General features: G+C 47.3%; 1 protein-coding gene and 24 non-coding genes across 25 annotated transcripts in view; 13 read left to right on the top strand and 12 right to left on the bottom strand.

Annotated features, from left to right (window-relative positions):
- Positions 1-13,561, top strand: part of LOC128026950 (ligand-dependent nuclear receptor corepressor-like protein) — a 473,072-nt gene that overhangs the window by 140,388 nt on the left and 319,123 nt on the right. The gene's annotated exons all lie outside the window — the stretch shown is intronic.
- On the top strand, positions 253-393 carry LOC128027978 (U4 spliceosomal RNA). Its single transcript, XR_008186970.1, has one exon. It is a non-coding gene; the product is annotated as a U4 spliceosomal RNA (small nuclear RNA).
- trnas-gcu (transfer RNA serine (anticodon GCU)) lies at positions 563-644 on the bottom strand. Its single transcript has one exon. It is a non-coding gene; the product is annotated as a tRNA-Ser (tRNA).
- Positions 1,382-1,522, top strand: LOC128028157 (U4 spliceosomal RNA). Its single transcript, XR_008187141.1, has one exon. It is a non-coding gene; the product is annotated as a U4 spliceosomal RNA (small nuclear RNA).
- trnas-gcu (transfer RNA serine (anticodon GCU)) lies at positions 1,692-1,773 on the bottom strand. The gene has a single exon. It is a non-coding gene; the product is annotated as a tRNA-Ser (tRNA).
- On the top strand, positions 2,511-2,651 carry LOC128028107 (U4 spliceosomal RNA). Its single transcript, XR_008187092.1, has one exon. It is a non-coding gene; the product is annotated as a U4 spliceosomal RNA (small nuclear RNA).
- On the bottom strand, positions 2,821-2,902 carry trnas-gcu (transfer RNA serine (anticodon GCU)). The gene has a single exon. It is a non-coding gene; the product is annotated as a tRNA-Ser (tRNA).
- Positions 3,640-3,780, top strand: LOC128028137 (U4 spliceosomal RNA). The gene has a single exon (XR_008187120.1). It is a non-coding gene; the product is annotated as a U4 spliceosomal RNA (small nuclear RNA).
- On the bottom strand, positions 3,950-4,031 carry trnas-gcu (transfer RNA serine (anticodon GCU)). Its single transcript has one exon. It is a non-coding gene; the product is annotated as a tRNA-Ser (tRNA).
- On the top strand, positions 4,769-4,909 carry LOC128027977 (U4 spliceosomal RNA). The gene has a single exon (XR_008186969.1). It is a non-coding gene; the product is annotated as a U4 spliceosomal RNA (small nuclear RNA).
- On the bottom strand, positions 5,079-5,160 carry trnas-gcu (transfer RNA serine (anticodon GCU)). Its single transcript has one exon. It is a non-coding gene; the product is annotated as a tRNA-Ser (tRNA).
- LOC128028156 (U4 spliceosomal RNA) lies at positions 5,898-6,038 on the top strand. The gene has a single exon (XR_008187139.1). It is a non-coding gene; the product is annotated as a U4 spliceosomal RNA (small nuclear RNA).
- trnas-gcu (transfer RNA serine (anticodon GCU)) lies at positions 6,208-6,289 on the bottom strand. Its single transcript has one exon. It is a non-coding gene; the product is annotated as a tRNA-Ser (tRNA).
- LOC128027976 (U4 spliceosomal RNA) lies at positions 7,027-7,167 on the top strand. Its single transcript, XR_008186968.1, has one exon. It is a non-coding gene; the product is annotated as a U4 spliceosomal RNA (small nuclear RNA).
- trnas-gcu (transfer RNA serine (anticodon GCU)) lies at positions 7,337-7,418 on the bottom strand. The gene has a single exon. It is a non-coding gene; the product is annotated as a tRNA-Ser (tRNA).
- On the top strand, positions 8,156-8,296 carry LOC128027975 (U4 spliceosomal RNA). The gene has a single exon (XR_008186967.1). It is a non-coding gene; the product is annotated as a U4 spliceosomal RNA (small nuclear RNA).
- trnas-gcu (transfer RNA serine (anticodon GCU)) lies at positions 8,466-8,547 on the bottom strand. The gene has a single exon. It is a non-coding gene; the product is annotated as a tRNA-Ser (tRNA).
- LOC128028155 (U4 spliceosomal RNA) lies at positions 9,285-9,425 on the top strand. The gene has a single exon (XR_008187138.1). It is a non-coding gene; the product is annotated as a U4 spliceosomal RNA (small nuclear RNA).
- trnas-gcu (transfer RNA serine (anticodon GCU)) lies at positions 9,595-9,676 on the bottom strand. Its single transcript has one exon. It is a non-coding gene; the product is annotated as a tRNA-Ser (tRNA).
- LOC128028135 (U4 spliceosomal RNA) lies at positions 10,414-10,554 on the top strand. The gene has a single exon (XR_008187119.1). It is a non-coding gene; the product is annotated as a U4 spliceosomal RNA (small nuclear RNA).
- trnas-gcu (transfer RNA serine (anticodon GCU)) lies at positions 10,724-10,805 on the bottom strand. Its single transcript has one exon. It is a non-coding gene; the product is annotated as a tRNA-Ser (tRNA).
- LOC128027974 (U4 spliceosomal RNA) lies at positions 11,543-11,683 on the top strand. The gene has a single exon (XR_008186966.1). It is a non-coding gene; the product is annotated as a U4 spliceosomal RNA (small nuclear RNA).
- trnas-gcu (transfer RNA serine (anticodon GCU)) lies at positions 11,853-11,934 on the bottom strand. Its single transcript has one exon. It is a non-coding gene; the product is annotated as a tRNA-Ser (tRNA).
- Positions 12,672-12,812, top strand: LOC128028146 (U4 spliceosomal RNA). The gene has a single exon (XR_008187130.1). It is a non-coding gene; the product is annotated as a U4 spliceosomal RNA (small nuclear RNA).
- Positions 12,982-13,063, bottom strand: trnas-gcu (transfer RNA serine (anticodon GCU)). The gene has a single exon. It is a non-coding gene; the product is annotated as a tRNA-Ser (tRNA).

Here is a 13,561-nt window from a genome sequence, read left to right as displayed (position 1 = left end):
GAATCTATACTGACCCAAACCGCGAGCTTTACCACTCCACCCCTTTTTGCCAAGATACCAATAAGTCTCTTCCCCCAGGGCTTCGAGAAAGCAACTCACAAACCTCTTTAAGTAAAGGGAGAGCAGCAAATAAGGCTTCTCGTACATACTGCCTACTGGATTCGTAGACACACCACGCAGTTTGGAGCCAATTACCACCCTGTCGTTCCACGTCCACATGGGTCCAGTTGAAAGGTCGCGACCTTTGACATCATTCTTTCGCAGAGGCAATATTGTAGCCTATGAGGCTCATCCGAGGCGCGATCATTGCTGGTTGAAAACTTTACCCAATACCCCGCCAGGATGACTTGAAATACAGTCAGCCTTGGCAATTTTTGCCAGCTTCTTTTGAAGCTTATTGTGTTGTTGAAGAACAGGTCTCGTCCTTTTAAATAGTACTTCCTTTATTTAACACAGCTGATTCAGATCATCGACCCTTTTGGATCGCACTGCATGAGGTGAACGTGGAACAAAAGGAAAGTGCACCAAATGTGCAGAGCAGATGAACGAGCAGAGCAAGGAACGACGAGGATGGGATTCGAACCCACGCGTGCAGAGCACAATGGATTAGCAGTCCATCGCCTTAACCACTCGGCCACCTCGTCACTTGTGCGAGTGCCTGACTGCTCTCTGGGCTCGGGTGGTTTTCATGAAGGACCTCTTAGCACTGTGATGTCGAAGCTCACCCTGGAAACCAAAGTATAGTTAATTTTTGTACATGTACGCTGAGATATGCCTACAGTTGAACACGTAGAATTTCAAAGCATATTCCATTTGTTTGAGCTTTCGAATGCAGAAGGTTAAACACTTGCGCTCTAGAAAGTTTGAACTTTGTCCAGCACCTGCTGCATTTTTCATCATTTATGACTGATGTTCTTTGTACTCTTAAAAGCTGAGCTTGCTCCTATCTAATGACCCTCAGACAAGCGCTTGTCATTGTGGCCCTCTGTCGTTCTGGTCTCCGTTGCCGTTTTGAGAGAACACCTGAGTCTAGCAAAGGGTAGCACATTTGACACAGGACCTCCCTCAGAACTTGCACTCCCTGCACTCGTCAGTATCCTACCCAACCCCCCAGGGGCCTCGTCAAACAGAATCTATACTGACCCAAACCGCGATCTTTACGACTCCACCCCTTGTTGCCAAGATACCAATAAGTCTCTTCCCCCAGGGGTTCGAGAAAGCAACTCACAAACCTCTTTAAGTAAAGGGAGAGCAGCAAATAAGGCTTCTCGTACATACTGCCTACTGGATTCGTAGACACACCACGCAGTTTGGAGCCAATTACCACCCTGTCGTTCCACGTCCACATGGGTCCAGTTGAAAGGTCGCGACCTTTGACACCATTCTTTTGCAGAGGCAATATTGTAGCCTATGAGGCTCATCCGAGGCGCGATCATTGCTGGTTGAAAACTTTACCCAATACCCCGCCAGGATGACTTGAAATACAGTCAGCCTTGGCAATTTTTGCCAGCTTCTTTTGAAGCTTATTGTGTTGTTGAAGAACAGGTCTCGTCCCTTTAAATAGTACTTCCGTTATTTAACACAGCTGATTCAGATCATCGACCCTTTTGGATCGCACTGCATGAGGTGAACGTGGAACAAAAGGAAAGTGCACCAAATGTTCAGAGCAGTTGAACGAGCAGAGCAAGGAACGACGAGGATGGGATTCGAACCCACGCGTGCAGAGCACAATGGATTAGCAGTCCATCGCCTTAACCACTCGGCCACCTCGTCACTTGTGCGAGTGCCTGACTGCTCTCTGGGCTCGGGTGGTTTTCATGAAGGACCTCTTAGCACTGTGATGTCGAAGCTCACCCTGGAAACCAAAGTATAGTTAATTTTTGTACATGTACGCTGAGATATGCCTACAGTTGAACACGTAGAATTTCAAAGCATATTCCATTTGTTTGAGCTTTCGAATGCAGAAGGTTAAACACTTGCGCTCTAGAAAGTTTGAACTTTGTCCAGCACCTGCTGCATTTTTCATCATTTATGACTGATGTTCTTTGTACTCTTAAAAGCTGAGCTTGCTCCTATCTCATGACCCTCAGACAAGTGTTTGTCATTGTGGCCCTCTGTCGTTCTGGTCTCCGTTGCCGTTTTGAGAGAACACCTGAGTCTAGCAAAGGGTAGCACATTTGACACAGGACCTCCCTCAGAACTTGCACTCCCTGCACTCGTCAGTATCCTACCCAACCCCCCAGGGGCCTCGTAAAACAGAATCTATACTGACCCAAACCGCGAGTTTTACCACACCACCCCTTTTTGCCAAGATACCAATAAGTCTCTTCCCCCAGGGCTTCGAGAAAGCAACTCACAAACCTCTTTAAGTAAAGGGAGAGCAGCAAATAAGGCTTCTCGTACATACTGCCTACTGGATTCGTAGACACACCACGCAGTTTGGAGCCAATTACCACCCTGTCGTTCCACGTCCACATGGGTCCAGTTGAAAGGTCGCGACCTTTGACATCATTCTTTCGCAGAGGCAATACTGTAGCCTATGAGGCTCATCCGAGGCGCGATCATTGCTGGTTGAAAACTTTACCCAATACCCCGCCAGGATGACTTGAAATACAGTCAGCCTTGGCAATTTTTGCCAGCTTCTTTTGAAGCTTATTGTGTTGTTGAAGAACAGGTCTCGTCCTTTTAAATAGTACTTCCTTTATTTAACACAGCTGATTCAGATCATCGACCCTTTTGGATCGCACTGCATGAGGTGAACGTGGAACAAAAGGAAAGTGCACCAAATGTGCAGAGCAGATGAACGAGTAGAGCAAGGAACGACGAGGATGGGATTCGAACCCACGCGTGCAGAGCACAATGGATTAGCAGTCCATCGCCTTAACCACTCGGCCACCTCGTCACTTGTGCAAGTGCCTGACTGCTCTCTGGGCTCGGGTGGTTTTCATGAAGGACCTCTTAGCACTGTGATGTCGAAGCTCACCCTGGAAACCAAAGTATAGTTAATTTTTGTACATGTACGCTGAGATATGCCTACAGTTGAACACGTAGAATTTCAAAGCATATTCCATTTGTTTGAGCTTTCGAATGCAGAAGGTTAAACACTTGCGCTCTAGAAAGTTTGAACTTTGTCCAGCACCTGCTGCATTTTTCATCATTTATGACTGATGTTCTTTGTACTCTTAAAAGCTGAGCTTGCTCCTATCTCATGACCCTCAGACAAGTGTTTGTCATTGTGGCCCTCTGTCGTTCTGGTCTCCGTTGCCGTTTTGAGAGAACACCTGAGTCTAGCAAAGGGTAGCACATTTGACACAGGACCTCCCTCAGAACTTGCACTCCCTGCACTCGTCAGTATCCTACCCAACCCCCCAGGGGCCTCGTCAAACAGAATCTATACTGACCCAAACCGCGATCTTTACGACTCCACCCCTTGTTGCCAAGATACCAATAAGTCTCTTCCCCCAGGGGTTCGAGAAAGCAACTCACAAACCTCTTTAAGTAAAGGGAGAGCAGCAAATAAGGCTTCTCGTACATACTGCCTACTGGATTCGTAGACACACCACGCAGTTTGGAGCCAATTACCACCCTATCGTTCCACGTCCACATGGGTCCAGTTGAAAGGTCGCGACCTTTGACACCATTCTTTCGCAGAGGCAATATTGTAGCCTATGAGGCTCATTAGAGGCGCGATCATTGCTGGTTGAAAACTTTACCCAATACCCCGCCAGGATGACTTGAAATACAGTCAGCCTTGGCAATTTTTGCCAGCTTCTTTTGAAGCTTATTGTGTTGTTGAAGAACAGGTCTCGTCCCTTTAAATAGTACTTCCGTTATTTAACACAGCTGATTCAGATCATCGACCCTTTTGGATCGCACTGCATGAGGTGAACGTGGAACAAAAGGAAAGTGCACCAAATGTGCAGAGCAGATGAACGAGCAGAGCAATGAACGACGAGGATGGGATTCGAACCCACGCGTGCAGAGCACAATGGATTAGCAGTCCATCGCCTTAACCACTCGGCCACCTCGTCACTTGTGCGAGTGCCTGACTGCTCTCTGGGCTCGGGTGGTTTTCATGAAGGACCTCTTAGCACTGTGATGTCGAAGCTCACCCTGGAAACCAAAGTATAGTTAATTTTTGTACATGTACGCTGAGATATGCCTACAGTTGAACACGTAGAATTTCAAAGCATATTCCATTTGTTTGAGCTTTCGAATGCAGAAGGTTAAACACTTGCGCTCTAGAAAGTTTGAACTTTGTCCAGCACCTGCTGCATTTTTCATCATTTATGACTGATGTTCTTTGTACTCTTAAAAGCTGAGCTTGCTCCTATCTCATGACCCTCAGACAAGTGCTTGTCATTGTGGCCCTCTGTCGTTCTGGTCTCCGTTGCCGTTTTGAGAGAACACCTGAGTCTAGCAAAGGGTAGCACATTTGACACAGGACCTCCCTCAGAACTTGCACTCCCTGCACTCGTCAGTATCCTACCCAACCCCCCAGGGGCCTCGTCAAACAGAATCTATACTGACCCAAACCGCGAGCTTTACCACTCCACCCCTTTTTGCCAAGATACCAATAAGTCTCTTCCCCCAGGGCTTCGAGAAAGCAACTCACAAACCTCTTTAAGTAAAGGGAGAGCAGCAAATAAGGCTTCTCGTACATACTGCCTACTGGATTCGTAGACACACCACGCAGTTTGGAGCCAATTACCACCCTGTCGTTCCACGTCCACATGGGTCCAGTTGAAAGGTCGCGACCTTTGACACCATTCTTTCGCAGAGGCAATATTGTAGCCTATGAGGCTCATCCGAGGCGCGATCATTGCTGGTTGAAAACTTTACCCAATACCCCGCCAGGATGACTTGAAATACAGTCAGCCTTGGCAATTTTTGCCAGCTTCTTTTGAAGCTTATTGTGTTGTTGAAGAACAGGTCTCGTCCTTTTAAATAGTACTTCCTTTATTTAACACAGCTGATTCAGATCATCGACCCTTTTGGATCGCACTGCATGAGGTGAACGTGGAACAAAAGGAAAGTGCACCAAATGTGCAGAGCAGATGAACCAGCAGAGCAAGGAACGACGAGGATGGGATTCGAACCCACGCGTGCAGAGCACAATGGATTAGCAGTCCATCGCCTTAACCACTCGGCCACCTCGTCACTTGTGCGAGAGCCTGACTGCTCTGTGGGCTCGGGTGGTTTTCATGAAGGACCTCTTAGCACTGTGATGTCGAAGCTCACCCTGGAAACCAAAGTATAGTTAATTTTTGTACATGTACGCTGAGATATGCCTACAGTTGAACACGTAGAATTTCAAAGCATATTCCATTTGTTTGAGCTTTCGAATGCAGAAGGTTAAACACTTGCGCTCTAGAAAGTTTGAACTTTGTCCAGCACCTGCTGCATTTTTCATCATTTATGACTGATGTTCTTTGTACTCTTAAAAGCTGAGCTTGCTCCTATCTAATGACCCTCAGACAAGCGCTTGTCATTGTGGCCCTCTGTCGTTCTGGTCTCCGTTGCCGTTTTGAGAGAACACCTGAGTCTAGCAAAGGGTAGCACATTTGACACAGGACCTCCCTCAGAACTTGCACTCCCTGCACTCGTCAGTATCCTACACAACCCCCCAGGGGCCTCGTCAAACAGAATCTATACTGACCCAAACCGCGATCTTTACGACTCCACCCCTTGTTGCCAAGATACCAATAAGTCTCTTCCCCCAGGGGTTCGAGAAAGCAACTCACAAACCTCTTTAAGTAAAGGGAGAGCAGCAAATAAGGCTTCTCGTACATACTGCCTACTGGATTCGTAGACACACCACGCAGTTTGGAGCCAATTACCACCCTGTCGTTCCACGTCCACATGGGTCCAGTTGAAAGGTCGCGACCTTTGACACCATTCTTTTGCAGAGGCAATATTGTAGCCTATGAGGCTCATCCGAGGCGCGATCATTGCTGGTTGAAAACTTTACCCAATACCCCGCCAGGATGACTTGAAATACAGTCAGCCTTGGCAATTTTTGCCAGCTTCTTTTGAAGCTTATTGTGTTGTTGAAGAACAGGTCTCGTCCCTTTAAATAGTACTTCCGTTATTTAACACAGCTGATTCAGATCATCGACCCTTTTGGATCGCACTGCATGAGGTGAACGTGGAACAAAAGGAAAGTGCACCAAATGTTCAGAGCAGTTGAACGAGCAGAGCAAGGAACGACGAGGATGGGATTCGAACCCACGCGTGCAGAGCACAATGGATTAGCAGTCCATCGCCTTAACCACTCGGCCACCTCGTCACTTGTGCGAGAGCCTGACTGCTCTCTGGGCTCGGGTGGTTTTCATGAAGGACCTCTTAGCACTGTGATGTCGAAGCTCACCCTGGAAACCAAAGTATAGTTAATTTTTGTACATGTACACTGAGATATGCCTACAGTTGAACACGTAGAATTTCAAAGCATATTCCATTTGTTTGAGCTTTCGAATGCAGAAGGTTAAACACGTGCGCTCTAGAAAGTTTGAACTTTGTCCAGCACCTGCTGCATTTTTCATCATTTATGACTGATGTTCTTTGTACTCTTAAAAGCTGAGCTTGCTCCTATCTAATGACCCTCAGACAAGTGTTTGTCATTGTGGCCCTCTGTCGTTCTGGTCTCCGTTGCCGTTTTGAGAGAACACCTGAGTCTAGCAAAGGGTAGCACATTTGACACAGGACCTCCCTCAGAACTTGCACTCCCTGCACTCGTCAGTATCCTACCCAACCCCCCAGGGGCCTCGTCAAACAGAATCTATACTGACCCAAACCGCGAGCTTTACCACTCCACCCCTTTTTGCCAAGATACCAATAAGTCTCTTCCCCCAGGGCTTCGAGAAAGCAACTCACAAACCTCTTTAAGTAAAAGGAGAGCAGCAAATAAGGCTTCTCGTACATACTGCCTACTGGATTCGTAGACACACCACGCAGTTTGGAGCCAATTACCACCCTGTCGTTCCACGTCCACATGGGTCCAGTTGAAAGGTCGCGACCTTTGACACCATTCTTTCGCAGAGGCAATATTGTAGCCTATGAGGCTCATCCGAGGCGCGATCATTGCTGGTTGAAAACTTTACCCAATACCCCGCCAGGATGACTTGAAATACAGTCAGCCTTGGCAATTTTTGCCAGCTTCTTTTGAAGCTTATTGTGTTGTTGAAGAACAGGTCTCGTCCTTTTAAATAGTACTTCCTTTATTTAACACAGCTGATTCAGATCATCGACCCTTTTGGATCGCACTGCATGAGGTGAACGTGGAACAAAAGGAAAGTGCACCAAATGTGCAGAGCAGATGAACGAGTAGAGCAAGGAACGACGAGGATGGGATTCGAACCCACGCGTGCAGAGCACAATGGATTAGCAGTCCATCGCCTTAACCACTCGGCCACCTCGTCACTTGTGCAAGTGCCTGACTGCTCTCTGGGCTCGGGTGGTTTTCATGAAGGACCTCTTAGCACTGTGATGTCGAAGCTCACCCTGGAAACCAAAGTATAGTTAATTTTTGTACATGTACGCTGAGATATGCCTACAGTTGAACACGTAGAATTTCAAAGCATATTCCATTTGTTTGAGCTTTCGAATGCAGAAGGTTAAACACTTGCGCTCTAGAAAGTTTGAACTTTGTCCAGCACCTGCTGCATTTTTCATCATTTATGACTGATGTTCTTTGTACTCTTAAAAGCTGAGCTTGCTCCTATCTCATGACCCTCAGACAAGTGTTTGTCATTGTGGCCCTCTGTCGTTCTGGTCTCCGTTGCCGTTTTGAGAGAACACCTGAGTCTAGCAAAGGGTAGCACATTTGACACAGGACCTCCCTCAGAACTTGCACTCCCTGCACTCGTCAGTATCCTACCCAACCCCCCAGGGGCCTCGTCAAACAGAATCTATACTGACCCAAACCGCGATCTTTACGACTCCACCCCTTGTTGCCAAGATACCAATAAGTCTCTTCCCCCAGGGCTTCGAGAAAGCAACTCACAAACCTCTTAAAGTAAAGGGAGAGCAGCAAATAAGGCTTCTCGTACATACTGCCTACTGGATTCGTAGACACACCACGCAGTTTGGAGCCAATTACCACCCTGTCGTTCCACGTCCACATGGGTCCAGTTGAAAGGTCGCGACCTTTGACACCATTCTTTCGCAGAGGCAATATTGTAGCCTATGAGGCTCATCCGAGGCGCGATCATTGCTGGTTGAAAACTTTACCCAATACCCCGCCAGGATGACTTGAAATACAGTCAGCCTTGGCAATTTTTGCCAGCTTCTTTTGAAGCTTATTGTGTTGTTGAAGAACAGGTCTCGTCCTTTTAAATAGTACTTCCTTTATTTAACACAGCTGATTCAGATCATCGACCCTTTTGGATCGCACTGCATGAGGTGAACGTGGAACAAAAGGAAAGTGCACCAAATGTGCAGAGCAGATGAACCAGCAGAGCAAGGAACGACGAGGATGGGATTCGAACCCACGCGTGCAGAGCACAATGGATTAGCAGTCCATCGCCTTAACCACTCGGCCACCTCGTCACTTGTGCGAGAGCCTGACTGCTCTGTGGGCTCGGGTGGTTTTCATGAAGGACCTCTTAGCACTGTGATGTCGAAGCTCACCCTGGAAACCAAAGTATAGTTAATTTTTGTACATGTACGCTGAGATATGCCTACAGTTGAACACGTAGAATTTCAAAGCATATTCCATTTGTTTGAGCTTTCGAATGCAGAAGGTTAAACACTTGCGCTCTACAAAGTTTGAACTTTGTCCAGCACCTGCTGCATTTTTCATCATTTATGACTGATGTTCTTTGTACTCTTAAAAGCTGAGCTTGCTCCTATCTAATGACCCTCAGACAAGCGCTTGTCATTGTGGCCCTCTGTCGTTCTGGTCTCCGTTGCCGTTTTGAGAGAACACCTGAGTCTAGCAAAGGGTAGCACATTTGACACAGGACCTCCCTCAGAACTTGCACTCCCTGCACTCGTCAGTATCCTACACAACCCCCCAGGGGCCTCGTCAAACAGAATCTATACTGACCCAAACCGCGATCTTTACGACTCCACCCCTTGTTGCCAAGATACCAATAAGTCTCTTCCCCCAGGGGTTCGAGAAAGCAACTCACAAACCTCTTTAAGTAAAGGGAGAGCAGCAAATAAGGCTTCTCGTACATACTGCCTACTGGATTCGTAGACACACCACGCAGTTTGGAGCCAATTACCACCCTGTCGTTCCACGTCCACATGGGTCCAGTTGAAAGGTCGCGACCTTTGACACCATTCTTTTGCAGAGGCAATATTGTAGCCTATGAGGCTCATCCGAGGCGCGATCATTGCTGGTTGAAAACTTTACCCAATACCCCGCCAGGATGACTTGAAATACAGTCAGCCTTGGCAATTTTTGCCAGCTTCTTTTGAAGCTTATTGTGTTGTTGAAGAACAGGTCTCGTCCCTTTAAATAGTACTTCCGTTATTTAACACAGCTGATTCAGATCATCGACCCTTTTGGATCGCACTGCATGAGGTGAACGTGGAACAAAAGGAAAGTGCACCAAATGTTCAGAGCAGTTGAACGAGCAGAGCAAGGAACGACGAGGATGGGATTCGAACCCACGCGTGCAGAGCACAATGGATTAGCAGTCCATCGCCTTAACCACTCGGCCACCTCGTCACTTGTGCGAGAGCCTGACTGCTCTGTGGGCTCGGGTGGTTTTCATGAAGGACCTCTTAGCACTGTGATGTCGAAGCTCACCCTGGAAACCAAAGTATAGTTAATTTTTGTACATGTACGCTGAGATATGCCTACAGTTGAACACGTAGAATTTCAAAGCATATTCCATTTGTTTGAGCTTTCGAATGCAGAAGGTTAAACACTTGCGCTCTAGAAAGTTTGAACTTTGTCCAGCACCTGCTGCATTTTTCATCATTTATGACTGATGTTCTTTGTACTCTTAAAAGCTGAGCTTGCTCCTATCTCATGACCCTCAGACAAGTGTTTGTCATTGTGGCCCTCTGTCGTTCTGGTCTCCGTTGCCGTTTTGAGAGAACACCTGAGTCTAGCAAAGGGTAGCACATTTGACACAGGACCTCCCTCAGAACTTGCACTCCCTGCACTCGTCAGTATCCTACCCAACCCCCCAGGGGCCTCGTAAAACAGAATCTATACTGACCCAAACCGCGAGCTTTACCACACCACCCCTTTTTGCCAAGATACCAATAAGTCTCTTCCCCCAGGGCTTCGAGAAAGCAACTCACAAACCTCTTTAAGTAAAGGGAGAGCAGCAAATAAGGCTTCTCGTACATACTGCCTACTGGATTCGTAGACACACCACGCAGTTTGGAGCCAATTACCACCCTGTCGTTCCACGTCCACATGGGTCCAGTTGAAAGGTCGCGACCTTTGACATCATTCTTTCGCAGAGGCAATATTGTAGCCTATGAGGCTCATTAGAGGCGCGATCATTGCTGGTTGAAAACTTTACCCAATACCCCGCCAGGATGACTTGAAATACAGTCAGCCTTGGCAATTTTTGCCAGCTTCTTTTGAAGCTTATTGTGTTGTTGAAGAACAGGTCTCGTCCCTTTAAATAGTACTTCCGTTATTTAACACAGCTGATTCAGATCATCGACCCTTTTGGATCGCACTGCATGAGGTGAACGTGGAACAAAAGGAAAGTGCACCAAATGTGCAGAGCAGATGAACGAGCAGAGCAATGAACGACGAGGATGGGATTCGAACCCACGCGTGCAGAGCACAATGGATTAGCAGTCCATCGCCTTAACCACTCGGCCACCTCGTCACTTGTGCGAGTGCCTGACTGCTCTCTGGGCTCGGGTGGTTTTCATGAAGGACCTCTTAGCACTGTGATGTCGAAGCTCACCCTGGAAACCAAAGTATAGTTAATTTTTGTACATGTACGCTGAGATATGCCTACAGTTGAACACGTAGAATTTCAAAGCATATTCCATTTGTTTGAGCTTTCGAATGCAGAAGGTTAAACACTTGCGCTCTAGAAAGTTTGAACTTTGTCCAGCACCTGCTGCATTTTTCATCATTTATGACTGATGTTCTTTGTACTCTTAAAAGCTGAGCTTGCTCCTATCTCATGACCCTCAGACAAGTGCTTGTCATTGTGGCCCTCTGTCGTTCTGGTCTCCGTTGCCGTTTTGAGAGAACACCTGAGTCTAGCAAAGGGTAGCACATTTGACACAGGACCTCCCTCAGAACTTGCACTCCCTGCACTCGTCAGTATCCTACCCAACCCCCCAGGGGCCTCGTCAAACAGAATCTATACTGACCCAAACCGCGAGCTTTACCACTCCACCCCTTTTTGCCAAGATACCAATAAGTCTCTTCCCCCAGGGCTTCGAGAAAGCAACTCACAAACCTCTTTAAGTAAAGGGAGAGCAGCAAATAAGGCTTCTCGTACATACTGCCTACTGGATTCGTAGACACACCACGCAGTTTGGAGCCAATTACCACCCTGTCGTTCCACGTCCACATGGGTCCAGTTGAAAGGTCGCGACCTTTGACACCATTCTTTCGCAGAGGCAATATTGTAGCCTATGAGGCTCATCCGAGGCGCGATCATTGCTGGTTGAAAACTTTACCCAATACCCCGCCAGGATGACTTGAAATACAGTCAGCCTTGGCAATTTTTGCCAGCTTCTTTTGAAGCTTATTGTGTTGTTGAAGAACAGGTCTCGTCCTTTTAAATAGTACTTCCTTTATTTAACACAGCTGATTCAGATCATCGACCCTTTTGGATCGCACTGCATGAGGTGAACGTGGAACAAAAGGAAAGTGCACCAAATGTGCAGAGCAGATGAACCAGCAGAGCAAGGAACGACGAGGATGGGATTCGAACCCACGCGTGCAGAGCACAATGGATTAGCAGTCCATCGCCTTAACCACTCGGCCACCTCGTCACTTGTGCGAGAGCCTGACTGCTCTGTGGGCTCGGGTGGTTTTCATGAAGGACCTCTTAGCACTGTGATGTCGAAGCTCACCCTGGAAACCAAAGTATAGTTAATTTTTGTACATGTACGCTGAGATATGCCTACAGTTGAACACGTAGAATTTCAAAGCATATTCCATTTGTTTGAGCTTTCGAATGCAGAAGGTTAAACACTTGCGCTCTAGAAAGTTTGAACTTTGTCCAGCACCTGCTGCATTTTTCATCATTTATGACTGATGTTCTTTGTACTCTTAAAAGCTGAGCTTGCTCCTATCTAATGACCCTCAGACAAGCGCTTGTCATTGTGGCCCTCTGTCGTTCTGGTCTCCGTTGCCGTTTTGAGAGAACACCTGAGTCTAGCAAAGGGTAGCACATTTGACACAGGACCTCCCTCAGAACTTGCACTCCCTGCACTCGTCAGTATCCTACACAACCCCCCAGGGGCCTCGTCAAACAGAATCTATACTGACCCAAACCGCGATCTTTACGACTCCACCCCTTGTTGCCAAGATACCAATAAGTCTCTTCCCCCAGGGGTTCGAGAAAGCAACTCACAAACCTCTTTAAGTAAAGGGAGAGCAGCAAATAAGGCTTCTCGTACATACTGCCTACTGGATTCGTAGACACACCACGCAGTTTGGAGCCAATTACCACCCTGTCGTTCCACGTCCACATGGGTCCAGTTGAAAGGTCGCGACCTTTGACACCATTCTTTTGCAGAGGCAATATTGTAGCCTATGAGGCTCATCCGAGGCGCGATCATTGCTGGTTGAAAACTTTACCCAATACCCCGCCAGGATGACTTGAAATACAGTCAGCCTTGGCAATTTTTGCCAGCTTCTTTTGAAGCTTATTGTGTTGTTGAAGAACAGGTCTCGTCCCTTTAAATAGTACTTCCGTTATTTAACACAGCTGATTCAGATCATCGACCCTTTTGGATCGCACTGCATGAGGTGAACGTGGAACAAAAGGAAAGTGCACCAAATGTTCAGAGCAGTTGAACGAGCAGAGCAAGGAACGACGAGGATGGGATTCGAACCCACGCGTGCAGAGCACAATGGATTAGCAGTCCATCGCCTTAACCACTCGGCCACCTCGTCACTTGTGCGAGAGCCTGACTGCTCTCTGGGCTCGGGTGGTTTTCATGAAGGACCTCTTAGCACTGTGATGTCGAAGCTCACCCTGGAAACCAAAGTATAGTTAATTTTTGTACATGTACACTGAGATATGCCTACAGTTGAACACGTAGAATTTCAAAGCATATTCCATTTGTTTGAGCTTTCGAATGCAGAAGGTTAAACACGTGCGCTCTAGAAAGTTTGAACTTTGTCCAGCACCTGCTGCATTTTTCATCATTTATGACTGATGTTCTTTGTACTCTTAAAAGCTGAGCTTGCTCCTATCTAATGACCCTCAGACAAGTGTTTGTCATTGTGGCCCTCTGTCGTTCTGGTCTCCGTTGCCGTTTTGAGAGAACACCTGAGTCTAGCAAAGGGTAGCACATTTGACACAGGACCTCCCTCAGAACTTGCACTCCCTGCACTCGTCAGTATCCTACCCAACCCCCCAGGGGCCTCGTCAAACAGAATCTATACTGA

The sequence above is a fragment of the Carassius gibelio genome, chromosome A14, assembly GCF_023724105.1.
Source record: "Carassius gibelio isolate Cgi1373 ecotype wild population from Czech Republic chromosome A14, carGib1.2-hapl.c, whole genome shotgun sequence".
NCBI lineage: Eukaryota > Metazoa > Chordata > Actinopteri > Cypriniformes > Cyprinidae > Carassius > Carassius gibelio.
This window is presented reverse-complemented; position numbering and strand designations above follow the sequence as displayed.